Source organism: Vollenhovia emeryi, unplaced genomic scaffold (assembly GCF_000949405.1).
Source record: "Vollenhovia emeryi isolate VEMERY1.0 unplaced genomic scaffold, V.emery_V1.0 DF939177.1, whole genome shotgun sequence".
In the NCBI taxonomy this organism is placed as follows: domain Eukaryota; kingdom Metazoa; phylum Arthropoda; class Insecta; order Hymenoptera; family Formicidae; genus Vollenhovia; species Vollenhovia emeryi.
In genome coordinates this window covers 71,977-86,205 of record NW_011967189.1, presented here as the reverse complement: position 1 = coordinate 86,205, position 14,229 = coordinate 71,977, and positions in this window count along the sequence as shown.

The following is a 14,229-nucleotide window of genomic DNA, read 5'->3' as shown; positions in this document are numbered from 1 at the left end:
AGCCGACCGGTCTCATTTGCGTCCTACGTCAATTGCTTTTTGTTTAAATTAAGGACTGTTCCATATCCGAGTCGTCTACTCAAACATTCGTATTCGGGGCTTTTCAATTAAGTTAATGTATTGTATATTGTAAGCTTCTCGCACTTAACTTCCGTTCGTTCATTGTGCATTGTATAATTGAATCGATTAAGACAAAAAGGGTACGTGTGACAAAATTGTGTATCCGCGAAAAACAAAGAAAACTGTTTTATAAGCGAAATGTATGAACCTTTCAATAAGTTTACGCTACTTTCCTCTGAAGCGGACGCCCCGTTAAAAACATTTTGATTTTATGGCAGAGTGAGGATTCATTGTTAACTCAATTTCGACGCCAAAATGTCACATGTCCTCTTTCCGTTCTCGCCGCTTCAATTTCCGTGTTCCGCGAATTTTATCCTTCAACTTCTACGACGCGATTTCGATCTCTTCCCACAATTTTCGAGTTTGAGAATTTGTAGCGCACCGAAAACGCGCTGAAAAACGCAAAATGAAAAAAAGGAGGTAGAGAAACCAGTGGATGAAGACATTCGACGACCGGCCAGGAACCGATAACCTTCTCCAACAGCGGACCAGTTCCGTGTGTCTGCATGCTCCTCGCAGGGGACGGGCCGGGGGAGGGGGAGGGAGCAGGGGAGGAGGGGGAGAGTACGATAAGGTAGCAGACGCCCGGGAGTCTAAGCCGGAAGGATCAAGGGCGAAGGTGCAAAGACGGAAACCTCCGTCGGCCAAAGCTCCCAAATCTGAGGGTTGCTGATCCTCGAGCAAACTGGATTGCTATTTACATAGAATGCGCGCGTGCATCTCGGGAACGTCAGCGTTGACTTTCCCGGGACTCCCGCCTTGATCTTCCTCCGTCGTTCGAATCAAAGGTCCGGGATACATTATGCCGCACGACCCTTCAAGTGCGCGCATTGTCCCCGGAATTCCGTATGCGCCGTTAATTATGGATTGGCTTGACGAACTCCGTCGTGCTCGCCGTCTGCGACTTCCCCGTGCGCGCCGGGACGCGTCTTGCATCGACGAGAGATTGAATATAATGCCGGGAGATGGAATCGTAATTCCGAACTTGCTGAGCTCGCTCCGCGCGAGCGCCCGATAGTCGCAACACCGTCGTCGCGACGTATCATTTTTAGTTGTTGACTTTAAGGGGATTCTAAAGCCGGCGAACAGTGTCGATAAGATAGGAAACGGAATTAAAAACGTCAATTATCAACATTCCAAGTTCTACTTGGTCCGAGAAATTTATAGCCAATGAATTTTGCAACTTTTACGAAAGAGCAGCAATTTTATTAGCTACACATTGCTTAGACCGAGATTTTGGATCGAATTCTAGCATCGTCGACACCGTGGCTTTACTGACAATCTGACAGATGTTTGGCAACGACCGCACTCGAAAAAGCCTGCAACTATTTCTGCACGCCATTTCTACTGCTCTTTTTCTCTTCTAGACTGGAATTTTTGGACTTGCGTTTATTAGAAGTAATCTTTTTTTCTAGGCTATTAATCTTAGTTGTAATTGCACGATATTGTTCTTAAAATTTGTCTCTAGAGTACACTGGTTTCATTTTGTATATATTTATTGTGCAATTCTTGTATCAAGCAAATATTGTACCAAAACTTAGTAAAATTAAAAATCTTTTCGTTTTTGATATAAAGTCGACCAGCATAGTCTTAGATTATGCTGCGTACTTTAATTCTGTAAAAGAGCTTCGCATTTCGACAAAGCCAATTAACAGATTACTTCTAACAAAGAATGTCGATAAAACAAACACCCTTAACGGGAAAGAAAACGAAAGTGTACCGCGCACGAGAGGTAAAAATTACGAAGGTTATTGCGAAAATTGCGGAAAATGCGGGGGATGCTCTGCGGCGAGACTCGAAAAACGGGAACGCCAGGAATCGCGTTGCGAGACCTCGAAGCGAGAGAAACCGTGGCGAGTGCGTTTCCTATCGGTTCCACGCGCCGCTTCACCGAGAGCGCAACAAATTTTTAAAACGCAAAATTGCGTCGTTAATATGCTATCGAAATATTGCCGACATTTTCCGTACAGATGCGTAATAGGTGAAACAATAATAAATAACTTGCCGAACCCACCAATAAATTACCATAAATCCCGCAACAGAATAAATTGTAAAATACGTTCGCCATTATTATACGCACACGCGGACGCGCGGTCCGCGCGCAATAACCGGCTACGTGCACCCGCCCGCCTTTCGCGCGCGCAATAAATCTGTCACACGCGTCACTACCGCGCGTTTCATCGCCGGCAGCGGCGACAAAAAAAATGATTACTGCGAGCGAAGCGTTTTCGTGATAAATCCATCCCCCGAGCCTTCGCAAGAGCGACCCGGCTCGATAGCTGGGGCTGTCTACTTTCCGCGATACGCGCGCAACGACCGGTCCCGCGCCAGCCGTGCCGCCGATACAATCCGGATCGGCCGTCGTATCCGGATATCCGAGTATCTATACATCGCCGCGTAAATCCGCGCGCGATATATAAGGGCTCTTCCAGCCCGGCACTCGCTACGTGTCCTTCGCGAAATTGGCGAACCCCCGTGGCCGTTAAGGCCCACTCTTGTATGACTAATGCACACGGAGAGAATTTTCTTCGATTTATCCTGACGATTATGTGATCGTGGGACGACATGGCATTTCCAAGAATTGTATGACAGTTTTTTTTAAATTGCACCATACATTGTACTAGTAATTATATATTTTACTAGTAAAATGTATGGGAAATTTTCAAATAACTCGTAAAGTTCTTCAAAATAAAATATTGTCCCGCGATCACATTAAGGCCCGCTTTCGCATGACTAATGTACACGGAGAAATTTTTCTCTTAAAATTTATCCTGGCGATCTTGTGATCGTGGGACGACATGGCATTTCCAAGAATTTTGACAGTCCTTTGAAACTGCACCATACATTTTACTAGTAAACTGTATGAGAAAATTTCAAATAACTCGCAAAGTTCTTCAAAATAAATGTTGTCCCGCGATCACATTAAGACCCACTTTCGCATGACTAATGTACAAAGAGAGAATTTTCTTTTCAAATTTACCCCGAAAATTATGTGATCGTGGGACAACGTGGCATTTCAAAGAATTGTATGAGTTTTTTGAAATTTTACCACATGTGCTAGCAGACTGTATGGGAAAATTTAAAAAGTCCCATAAAATTCTGCAAAATGTCATGTTATCCCATGATCACACGATTAAGGCCCACTTTCGCATGACTAATGTACACGGGGAGAATTTTCTCTTAAAATTTATCCTGACGACCATGTGATGTGAATGCCACGTTGTCCCACGATCCCACGATTTTCAGGGTAAATTTTAAGAGAAAATTCTCTCCCCGTGCATGGACACTTGCTCTCGCGCGACAGTGCGGCAACGTTATCGCCGTGACTAAACGCTTCCACTCACTGTGTGTTATCAAAATGCGGCTGCACATTTACGGACAGATAATAACACCGTTCTACCCTCGAGAGAATTATCGTCGAAAGCTCGAGGCCTGCGGAGAAACTTCGGGCGCATCACGATTGCTAGGTGTTTCCGTGATTCGAATGAATAATTATCCCGTCTGACCACGCGATAGAATACCCTCTGTCATGCTTATTCGCAGATTGCACTGTTTGCAGAAAGAAATAAGTGTAATGCTTGTACACGAACTTACGAGCTTCGCTCATTCGCCTGGCATTAGCCGCTCGCGAAAACTTGAATTGCGTTAATCTAATTTCGTCGCTCGGTACGTATTATTCTCGCTCGTACTATCCAGTTGGAGCAGGAACCGGGAAGACACAAGATATCGCGGCAGATCAAAATTCGTTAACCCCCGAAGTATCACAGGTAAGCGGAGTCAGTCACTCAAGGCTGTTAGCGAAAACTTGGCGGTAGCGTAAATCAAGCTCCGGGTAATTCAAGCTCTACATAAATCAACCACGATTCAATTGCGCGACGCTAATGTCGGACGGCGTCGTTCCCGCCGTCGCGGTGCCTTTGGCGCGAAATTTTGTCGCGATTTGTCGACGGTAATTCACGGCGTACCTCGAACGTGACGCGTAGACCCGAAAACGGATCTTACGTTAATTCCGCTAATTCGGCGCGCGCTTTATTCATCGCCGAAGATGGACCGTAAGACACGCGCTTAATTAGCGCTTACACAAGGATTGAGGGAAGAGCGCGGGGAAGGGAGGGAGCGAGGAGAGAGAGAGAGAGAGAGAGAAGCAATCGCGAGTATTTGCATATTGTCGAGGACGGCGGGCAATTACGGTAATCCCGTCTCGGCAGGACCTTTAATTCTGTGGACGATTAATTTTGTGGATCCGGTAATCCCGCGGTCTCGGCTCCGCGCTCGTCCTACGTGTATCTCCGTATCCCTCTGGCGTACCCTCCTCCTCGCTCCCTCACCTGGAAAGGCCACCGTCTCTTCCGGGCGGAGGGACGAGGGGGAAGGAGCTTTAAGCACACGCGAAGTCGCTGTCGGAACCGCGGAGAAAAGAGAGCGTTACTTGAAATAGTACCCCGTGGCACGGTGCGCTCCCCCGGTGAATTTCCTCCCCTAACGAATCTACGATTTCGCTGTTGATTTCCGGAAGCTCCGCCAGACGGTCCGATACGCGCGCTTTGACCGACTGCACCCGGCATCGCGGAAATTACATCGCTGCGAATTTATTCGCGCGTGCACCATATTAATCGCGCTCATTAATTAACCGGCCTGCACGGGAAATAGCACGTACGCGCGCGCGCTCTATTTATAATTCACGTATTTACTTGCGGCGCGCGTGATTACTCTCTTAAAATAATATTCGAACGCTAGCTCGCTACCGCGAAGAGCATTTCAATATTTCAAGTGTTTACCGACACGAAATTATCTCAGCGTCGTTAATTTCAACGGAAGTTGACCGGAAAGAAGAGTCTGGCGACTTCGGTCAGGCTCGAGTCGACGAACGAGGCGATTTCCTTCCATTGCTCTTAATAAATGTTGGCACGAACAGAGGAAAGGTATGTATCGCTGCAGGCCGCTACGGTCCTCGGGGCGCGATATTTATTAAATCATATATAGCTCGTCTGCTTAACAGATACAAGTGGTCTCTCATCGCTGCTGACTAGCGGTTTTCTACGCCGGGAAAAGCGTCACGATCAAAAGTTTATTTTTTCACGGGGTAGTGGATTTTCTCCCCCTCCCTTCCGCCCTCTCTCTCTCTCTCTCTCTCTTTCTCTCCCTCCCTCCTCTTCCCACATAGCTGGCTTTCAAGATCCACTTGAAGTAGCCACTACGTGACCTTTGAACCCCATACGAAGCAAAAGTTACAGGACACAGGTCGCGCGTGGACCGAGAGCCTGAAGGACCTTCCTCGCCGCTACATCAACCTCGATTACTCCTCTTTCCGCTCTTAACCTCCCGTCCTTCCTCCCTCGGAGGCCGCATCGCGGTCCTTCCGGAATTACGGCCAGAGACCTTTATGTCTCGATCCTCGTGCTTCCGCGACAGAATAACAGATCGCGCTCTTCCGGCCGTACCGCGGCGCCGCGCGATTTCTGTGCGGGCCGTCGGAGCGAGGTCAATATTTCAACCCATCCATTCTCTCCTCACGACGCGCGATCAAAATACTAATACAGATCTCTGTGGAGCATCTTGTGTCCGCCCGCGCAACATCGTATCGAGACGCGAAAGTTATTGGATTAAAGTAAAAAATTTCCGAGTTCTTTGCTCTTCTCTGCCGGTGGAAATTCTTGCTTGAAAAGGTAGGGGAGGCCGGGTCTAAATGGCCCTAGGGGTGTATTGTTCATAAGCCCGTTTTTTTTTTAGTTTTTACCTTGAGAGAAATAATAGACACAAAATTGCAAAATGATCCCTTTAAAACATAGATGCATTTTCCGAGTTTCATTAAAATCGGAATAATATTACAGTTAAAAAATTTTTTTAACTGATTTAGTAGTGACAAGGTAAATTTTCGAACCTCCCGAAATTTTCTATTGATATTCTCTGTTGTAAGTGAATAAAATTAAATGACGTGTTACTTATTGTTAGAATGAAATTTTTCACAAACGTAAAATAATTACAATAATTACAAATAAGTAACACAACCAACGCAACTTAATTTTGGAAGTTATATTACACACTGTAGGTTACATTATGGGCTTGTTTCCTGTTGCTACACTAGTGAACTAGTGCAATCAATTAGAGTAAGACCAGTATATTTTTTCTCATTCTAGCTTACTGCACTAGTTCACCAGTGTAGGAACAGAAAACAAACCTTATGTATGATGTGCATTTTATATATGGCCTTATTCCGCGCTACTGGGCACCTGAACCTGGTACCAAGATGGCTACGTTGCTGCATGTTTGTATTTCGATAATTAACAAACAAAATATAAAATTCACAAGATTGCGAGCATTACATATAGAGGAAGATTAACTGTATTATGTTTGTACAGTCAATCATAACAATAAGTTATTTGAAAACTTATAACTTCAAAATTCTAAAATATAGGCCATCTAGCCCCGGCCCCCCCTACTGTCCTTTGAAGTCACTTTAGAACATTGCACGGGAAAACTATCTGATCTATCGCAAATAAATCTTCAACAATCGTCCGGTCTATGTAAATCCATAAAATTTTTCTAACGAGTCGGTTTTTTTTTGCGGAACACGGAGAAAAAAAATGGAGAAATGGAAATGAGAGAAAGAACGTTCTTTGCCGATATTCAGCCGATAATACCCGACTTCTCCGCGATTCAACGTCGCTTCGAGTTATTCCGATCCATTAATAGTAACGATAATTATTATAGCCGCTTTCGTCCCTTCGCGAAATGATCGATTATTCCCGCGACGTTAATTCCAGCTTTTTTTCTTCCAGTCGTTTTTTAATATCGATTATCGCCAACCAGCCGACTCGGTCGGGAGAAAGATAAAATTTTAAATGGCAGTACTAACTGGATTACTCAGTATAATCGAATCGGTCCGTGAGCTTTGTCAATTTGGAATCTAACAACTTTAGCATACTCCGTGAAAAACGCGGTTAGTTCATACTCTAAGTTCGTTTCGCTACAAATTTTTTGACAGAACGGGTAAAAATATCGGCGGAAAACGTGTATAAAGAGAGCGTTAACGTATGCAGATTATGTTAGATAGGGAAGATAGAAAGATACAAAAACATGAAACATAGAATACAAATTTTAAACCCCGATGCGCGCGTCTCTCTATACAGAGAAGCCTAAAACTTAATAAACGCGTGATATTTCACTCGAAAAAAATATTTTGTTCCTACCGTAGCTAATTATGGTTTGCTAAAAATATTTTGCTGCCATGACTATAAGTTTCTAAACCACAGCGAACGGTTTGCAGTCGCACCTGATACAATAGGCACACGCAACTAAATATTAGCTGTTCATATTTCAAAACTGAAATTCACTTCCTTACTATTATTTTTTATTACTTGTAAACTTAGTTTCAATGATGCCGTATTGTTCTTTCATATAGCCGGAATAGCAAGCCGCATTCGATCTGTACACGTAAGTCATTTAATTTGAATATTACACAAGTGTTTCCGCGAACTGATAGTTTCTAGGGTAAAAAGGTGCAGAATCACTCCAGCATCCCTTAAAGGTTTTCACAAGCGCAAAGCGAAGGGCGATTGAGAAGGAGCTTAATTTCCTATTTATTATTTCATCGTCTTACTTAAAATTAATTTTCCCCAATTACTCCACATTGCTCTTCCTTCCTGCCCGCGGCTATGGATTCCCGTAACACACCGTTTCGGGGCGGCGTGTAAAAATCGTTTTTACGATTCCCATTGCGATCGGGGGAGTTCATGGAGCCGTCACGCCGTACGAAGGCGGTATAATTAAACCGAGATATTCCGCGGGTGCAGTTTGATCGGTTGCATGCATTTATGTGGTGCCTGCACGGGTCCGGCCCCGGAATGTACGATGTTCGATTTTACGTCCAGGCCGGATTTACGAGTACAGCCCGCCGAATAAAACGCGGGATTCGCCATTAATGAGTCTGTTAGATACCGTGCAACCGTCGCAGCCGCGGAAGATCGCCGGGATATAGTATCTCAATAAAGAGAACGATGCCGTTCATCGTTCCGTTCGGACGCGCGTGCACGTGTAATAAATAATATCGCGGGGAAAAGCAAAGTCCAGAACAAGCGGTGAGTAACGGATGCAAATTACAATTTATTCCTGCGAGAGGGGGGGGGGAGGGGAGTTCATTAACGCTGAGACTGCGAGAAATGAGAGCGGACGCAGAGCGAAACGCGGGAGAGATATTACGTTGATATCAGCGATTTCAAAAGAATATATTTATCTTAAAAAATATTTAAATAATAATTAAAGTTACAAACATCCGCCTATACAATCCTCGCGTCCTGTTTGCCTAAGGCAGGCGCTTATCGGCCGCTGTTTGTCGCAATTAAATATTGTTTATCGTGCAAATATCATCAGAGGCGAAAGCTGCTCCGGAATCTCAAACTCACACAACATAATGACGGCGCGATATACCAAGTTAATTTCGCATTTTCGTATCTATACGCCATACTCTGCCGTACGGCGGACGAAAGGTATCCTCAAATTGCAATTTTCCGCGACCGCCGCTCGCGTTTCATCATCGTTACCGCGCGCGGAACGGCACGGAAGAAAGAGCCAACACGTCGTAACTTTTAATCGATATAGTCGCGATCTAATTCCGCGGAGCGAGACATACAGCATTTGATGGGGGGGAACAACGCTAACCGCGCGCGTACACGCGCGCGGCGCCCGCTCCGCGTCATAATTCTTAATCACGATATCACGGCGACGGCCCTGGTCTGCGGTTAATTAAAACAGCGAGCGTCTCGGTTCTAGCTTTCCCAGCCCGGCCTTGAAATTAACACGGCAGTTTACGGTCCGTGTTTACTTCGCGTCCCAAGTTTGCATATTCCCCATTACGTAGCCTGTGTACGTACGCCTGTAACTCACCCTCGCGAGTGTATGCGTGCACGTACTCGCGTGCGGTCGTTCCGCGTACGAGCAGCAGCCCGGAGGTCCCGCAGGACCCGTGATATTAGTCCAGCATAGGATATAACTGCGTGAGGTCGAATCGTCGTGAGAAACAGAGAGAGAGAGAGAGAGAGAGGCGGGGGAGAAGCGAATTAATTACGAATAAGACGCCGGTAACACGAGACACACATTATACTTTACGCGGAAGTAATCTCGTTCTGCTTCCTAAGTAACAAAGCGGTACACAGGGTCTCAGATTCGCACGTATGCCTCAGAACTCCTTGAAAATTGTTAACTGTGTAAAAAAAAAGGAAAGAAAGTAGCAAAGTCTTACCCCGCGATTTACCTCGGGCAGACTTTACTCGAGCATGAAATTTCGAGCATTAATCCCCGAGATACCTAGAATTTTCGCACAACTTTCGGATTCTTTCTCTCTCGAATCGGTCACGGGGAAAATTGTGTTCCCCGGCTATCTTGGATACTTAAAACGCTCCGCCTTCCTAAGCGACATTTCGTGAAAGATATTAAACGAAGAATATTCAAATATAAGATTTATGAAAGCCACCCGCCAGAGGCTTCGACTGAGTTGTGCTCTAATCTTTCGGCGACTTTGGCGAGGGAAGTTCCAAAGTTTCTTATCAGCGTGCGCAAGATATATCCCTCGGTATCCGTCTATTGGACCCTTCCTTCGCGGATGAAACAATATTCCTTATCAAGGATTCGTAGTTGCGAGAAGTTCGCGAAAGAAAATCATCCCTAGCTTTATCTTAATCATCTCAACCGCGGGTTAGCATTATGATAATTACAGAAGCGCGACATTTTTTATTTCGGAATTAATTTTGCCCGTTAAATTATGCAGAGCGTAGGATTAATATAGGATTCGGAGTATTATTTTTTTCTTTTACGTTTAACGATCTCTAATCCTATTTATCCCTCGCGCACGCGTCTCGGAAGAAACTTTACTCCCGATCGTTAATTTTAATCGCAGAGCCACCGTAATCGTGCGTATAATCTGATTTAAATATTTCCAGTTGATCCACGCAAACTAAATTTAGCCGGCAAACAAAAGTACTATTTAACGCGTCGCCTCCTAATTTAAATATTTAAGGAACTTCAGTTCACGCGTAAATACACACTCAACAGCGGCTTCATTAGCTTCTTTATGGCGCGACGGGAATCCTCCCGGCACGTGCACTTATTCAAAGCGCGCGCAGAGCGAAAGAGGGAGAGAGGGGGGCAGGGGATTCAACGTAAAAGTTCCGTGACGTGGTTTTTCGCCTTTTACGCAGTCAGATCTGCGTTGGCATTTCGCGACGCAGTGTGCGTGTCGCATGTGTGTGACGTATGCACGAAGCGCGCGAAACTAAGTTGTCGCCCTGGTAAAAAATCCGCGCGCTCGCGGCGCGACGCCGCGCAGCACCGCGCGGACCCGCCGCGTGCAAAACAATTGTTTGCTTTCGCAATTAACGCTCGGTCGCCTGCGCGGCGTGCAGTTTTACGCAGATCCGCGCTGTAGATCTAGTCGACACCGCGAAATGCATATGGAGCACCGGCTCCACATCACCGAAATACGAACTTCCGAGCGAACGGTCGCGCCGCGCGCAACGACTCGACTATTTTTCGATGGAAATTGAACCGCGACGCTTTCACGCGTTTCACGTATTTTGCATCGCGAACGACGACTTCAGACTCCGCAACCCTGTCTCTCCTCCCTTTATCTCGCTCGATTCTCGCTCCTTCCCGCGAGTAATGATCGTATTTGTGCGAAACTAAAAGCTGCAAAAGTACGCGAGTTCTTTTACTCGAGGCTTTCGCAAATTTCGAACATATCTTACGATAATTTGTTACGCGCGTTTCGCGTAATTTTTATGTTAAGCTAGAAATGACAAAACGCAGTTTGTAGTCGAGCATTGTAGATTTTCAAGAATTTATATACACGCAACGAAGGTATTGTATGCGCAACGTCAATTTAAAATAAAAGGTAATTTTCTAACTCACTGATACGATTCGCAACAGCAGAGTTGTACATCGTTAACTATACAGGTAAACTGTAAAAATACAAAGGTGTATATGATTATTATACAATAATTATGAAAAATTATTTAATTAAATACATTTGATACTTTACAAAATGGTTATTTATTAAAATAACTATAGAATACTCAAAAAAGTCCTCCTTTTAAATATAAACTCACAAAATTTTATGCTTTCGTTTTGTAACACTTATTCGAATTATTTGAATAAATAAAGCAAAAATAGAGAACAAATGCTTTATTTTGTACAAGTAGCAAATAATATAAAAATGTAAAACACTCACCTTACGATTGCTCCGCCGTTGCCCGATGCCTCCTTGGCCTGCTCCTCCTCTCGGATTTCCTTGTTGCACTCACACTCACTCGCGAAAACCATCGACCGCGCGAAATTTCGGGCACTCCCGTACGCGATGTGAAATACCGCGAAACGCACGAAATATTATCATACTCAAATTACTCAAACTAACAACTTGCATTTTTCATTCGGAAGAATAGGATAATGGATAAATCACGTTCGAATTGGCGATATAAAACGCAACGCGAGCATCGGAATCTAAGCATAATCTGCGGCAAAGAAGTGGTTATTAGTCCGCAACGAAACGATATTTTACAATTTCTATTGTCATTCAATCTAATCCTCGAAGTGAATTATGTGAACGAAACCCCAAGCAACTTTCTCTACTTCCCGCCTGTCCGAGTTGTGAAGAATGACAGAGAGAATTACAGCGCGAACGCCAAAGCTGCCCAAATTTCTTTCTCTTTTCCCGAAAATGGAACGAATTATACAAAATCGACAGATCATTTAAAAACGCGGTACGTAAACGAGACGTAATCGCGACAAATTACCACGGTTTACATTTATACCTTACAATTAGATGAGTTAATCTTGTGAATTCTACGTTGATAAAAGCCGCCGCTTGAACGTGCAAATCAGTTTTCATTAGAAGCTTATAATATTTAGCCGACGAACGTTACTTGTTAATAATAAACGTGTGCAAATCGCGATCGCGTCTTGGAAATTGATAACGCAAAAGTAATACGATGTACGGAGCAACTCACGACACTGCCTGCCGGCACGACGTTCGGCGAGCGAGTGAGAGCGCAGCGGCCTTCAGCGTCACGATAGTACACAAAAACATCGTACGTCACCGCGTTGAGTGAAAAACACCAAAAAACGTTGAGAATTCGTTGTCCCGCCTACGTAGTGGAAAATTCCGTACTTAATATTTTACATTACTTTGTTCCGTGACTGTTACTACGTTTTGTGTATCATTCTGCGGATTTATTGGTATTAATTAAATTAACAATTAATTCTGTTCAATCGAGACTATGTTTCGAAACAAAAATCGTTGTTACTTAAATTCTAATTACCAAGATTAGAGATTTTACCACAAGAGTTAGTGTATACAAATGTATATTACTAAATTAGAAAGGAATATCTCATTATTGAAATAAACTAAATTACAAAAATGTACCATTCAAAATTCGTACGAGTTCGTAGTAAATACACGATGGAAATTCTAATGCGAATTTGCCCAACTAGTCCACGTCGATATTCAAAGCTAAAATGGAAACGAGATCACGTTTAGACAAATGTGATTACGTCTGATATAATACACTTACGTCCACTTCTACTACGTAAATTATCCTTACTCTTTGCGTTACTTTTTATCTTTTTCTAATTTTCGGAACTAGAAAAAGATATAAAGTAAGCTAAACGAAGATTAAAATTAATCCGTACTGATAGAAACAGACACGCTGCGTCGAACGGAAACGCATGGATAATTTTGTTGCTCGGGCAGATAAATTTTTCTCACGGCGGAAATTCGAAACAATGCGCTTTCTCGATCCTCAGCCGCGCACGGAAAATCCCGCCGTGCGTTCGCGACTCACGCGAATCGCATCGCCGCCATTGGGGAGCATTTGATAACGAGATCTCGTCGCGAACGCCGGCGACGAGGCATCCTGCATCTCGCATCTCTCGAGCCACGATCATGGATATCCCGGCTCCGCGTCACCGAGATTCCTGCATAATGCCGCAGCCGAGTAGCGCATCGCACCCGGCTGTTATGCAGTCCATCCCGTAAACGGACAACGACCCCCCCGTGCATTTCTCGGCGTACGACTTCGCCTCTACTCGCAGCCGTTATTACGGCGAGCGTATATGTACGCCGGGTCCGGGCATATCGAGAAGACGCTGTTGCATAACGACCGCATTCGGAGCAAATCTACGCCACTTGACGCGACACATTCGAATAAACGAAGCGGAATAAAAGAGAAAATATATATATATTCCACGGAGCGTCTATCATTGGATAGATATTCTGCGGGGTCTACGATAAGAGTCGCAGAGTCGCAGCCGTAAGAATAATCGACTGTAATTGGTCCATTCAGTCAGACACATAAGAATTAACCAATCATAGTCGACTATTCTTACGACTACGACTTTACGAGTTCTATGTAGACGAGGCTTTAGATGTTTACTACTCTCTAAAAGTCAGTCAGTGGATTATCACTGAAAACAGTGAATAGTCACTGATTGACTTCTAGAGAGTAAAGTTTGTGTAGAAATTCGTTTCTTAATTATTATCATATATATTTAGGCCGTTCTACATTAGTCTTACGAACTTGATCGCAGAAAATTAACTCTCCTATTGGATTCGTTACTTTTTAGTAACTAACTGTAACGCATTACTTTTCAGAATTGGGAACTTGTAACTGTGTAACTGGATACTTTATAAAGTAACTTCCAACCCTGAGCTATATACATTTATCTTTTAAGATTTTAATGTATCTCGATGGAGAGGATTCAATTCTTCTCCTTTTTGTTGTTTCTCTCTAAAATTATTATTATTATCCGCATGCGACTTGCATCAACTATAGGTTTCTTCGTTATCGGCTCTTGCGACAAATTTCCTTCTTGACTATAAGTAGGTATTCTCTTATCATCCACCGCTATCCGAATTTCATTATCAGATACGGATAAGTGGTCCAAGCTTTGTTAATATGCGAAATTTGTATTTTATTGCATAAAAACGCCACTTAATCGTTTGACTGCGGACGAGCGCGATCGCGTTCTTTATTTTATTAAAAATTTGGTACCGTTCAATCAAGTGACGTCCGCAGCCAAACGATTGATAACTTTTTAAACAACATTTCTTTATTATCACGG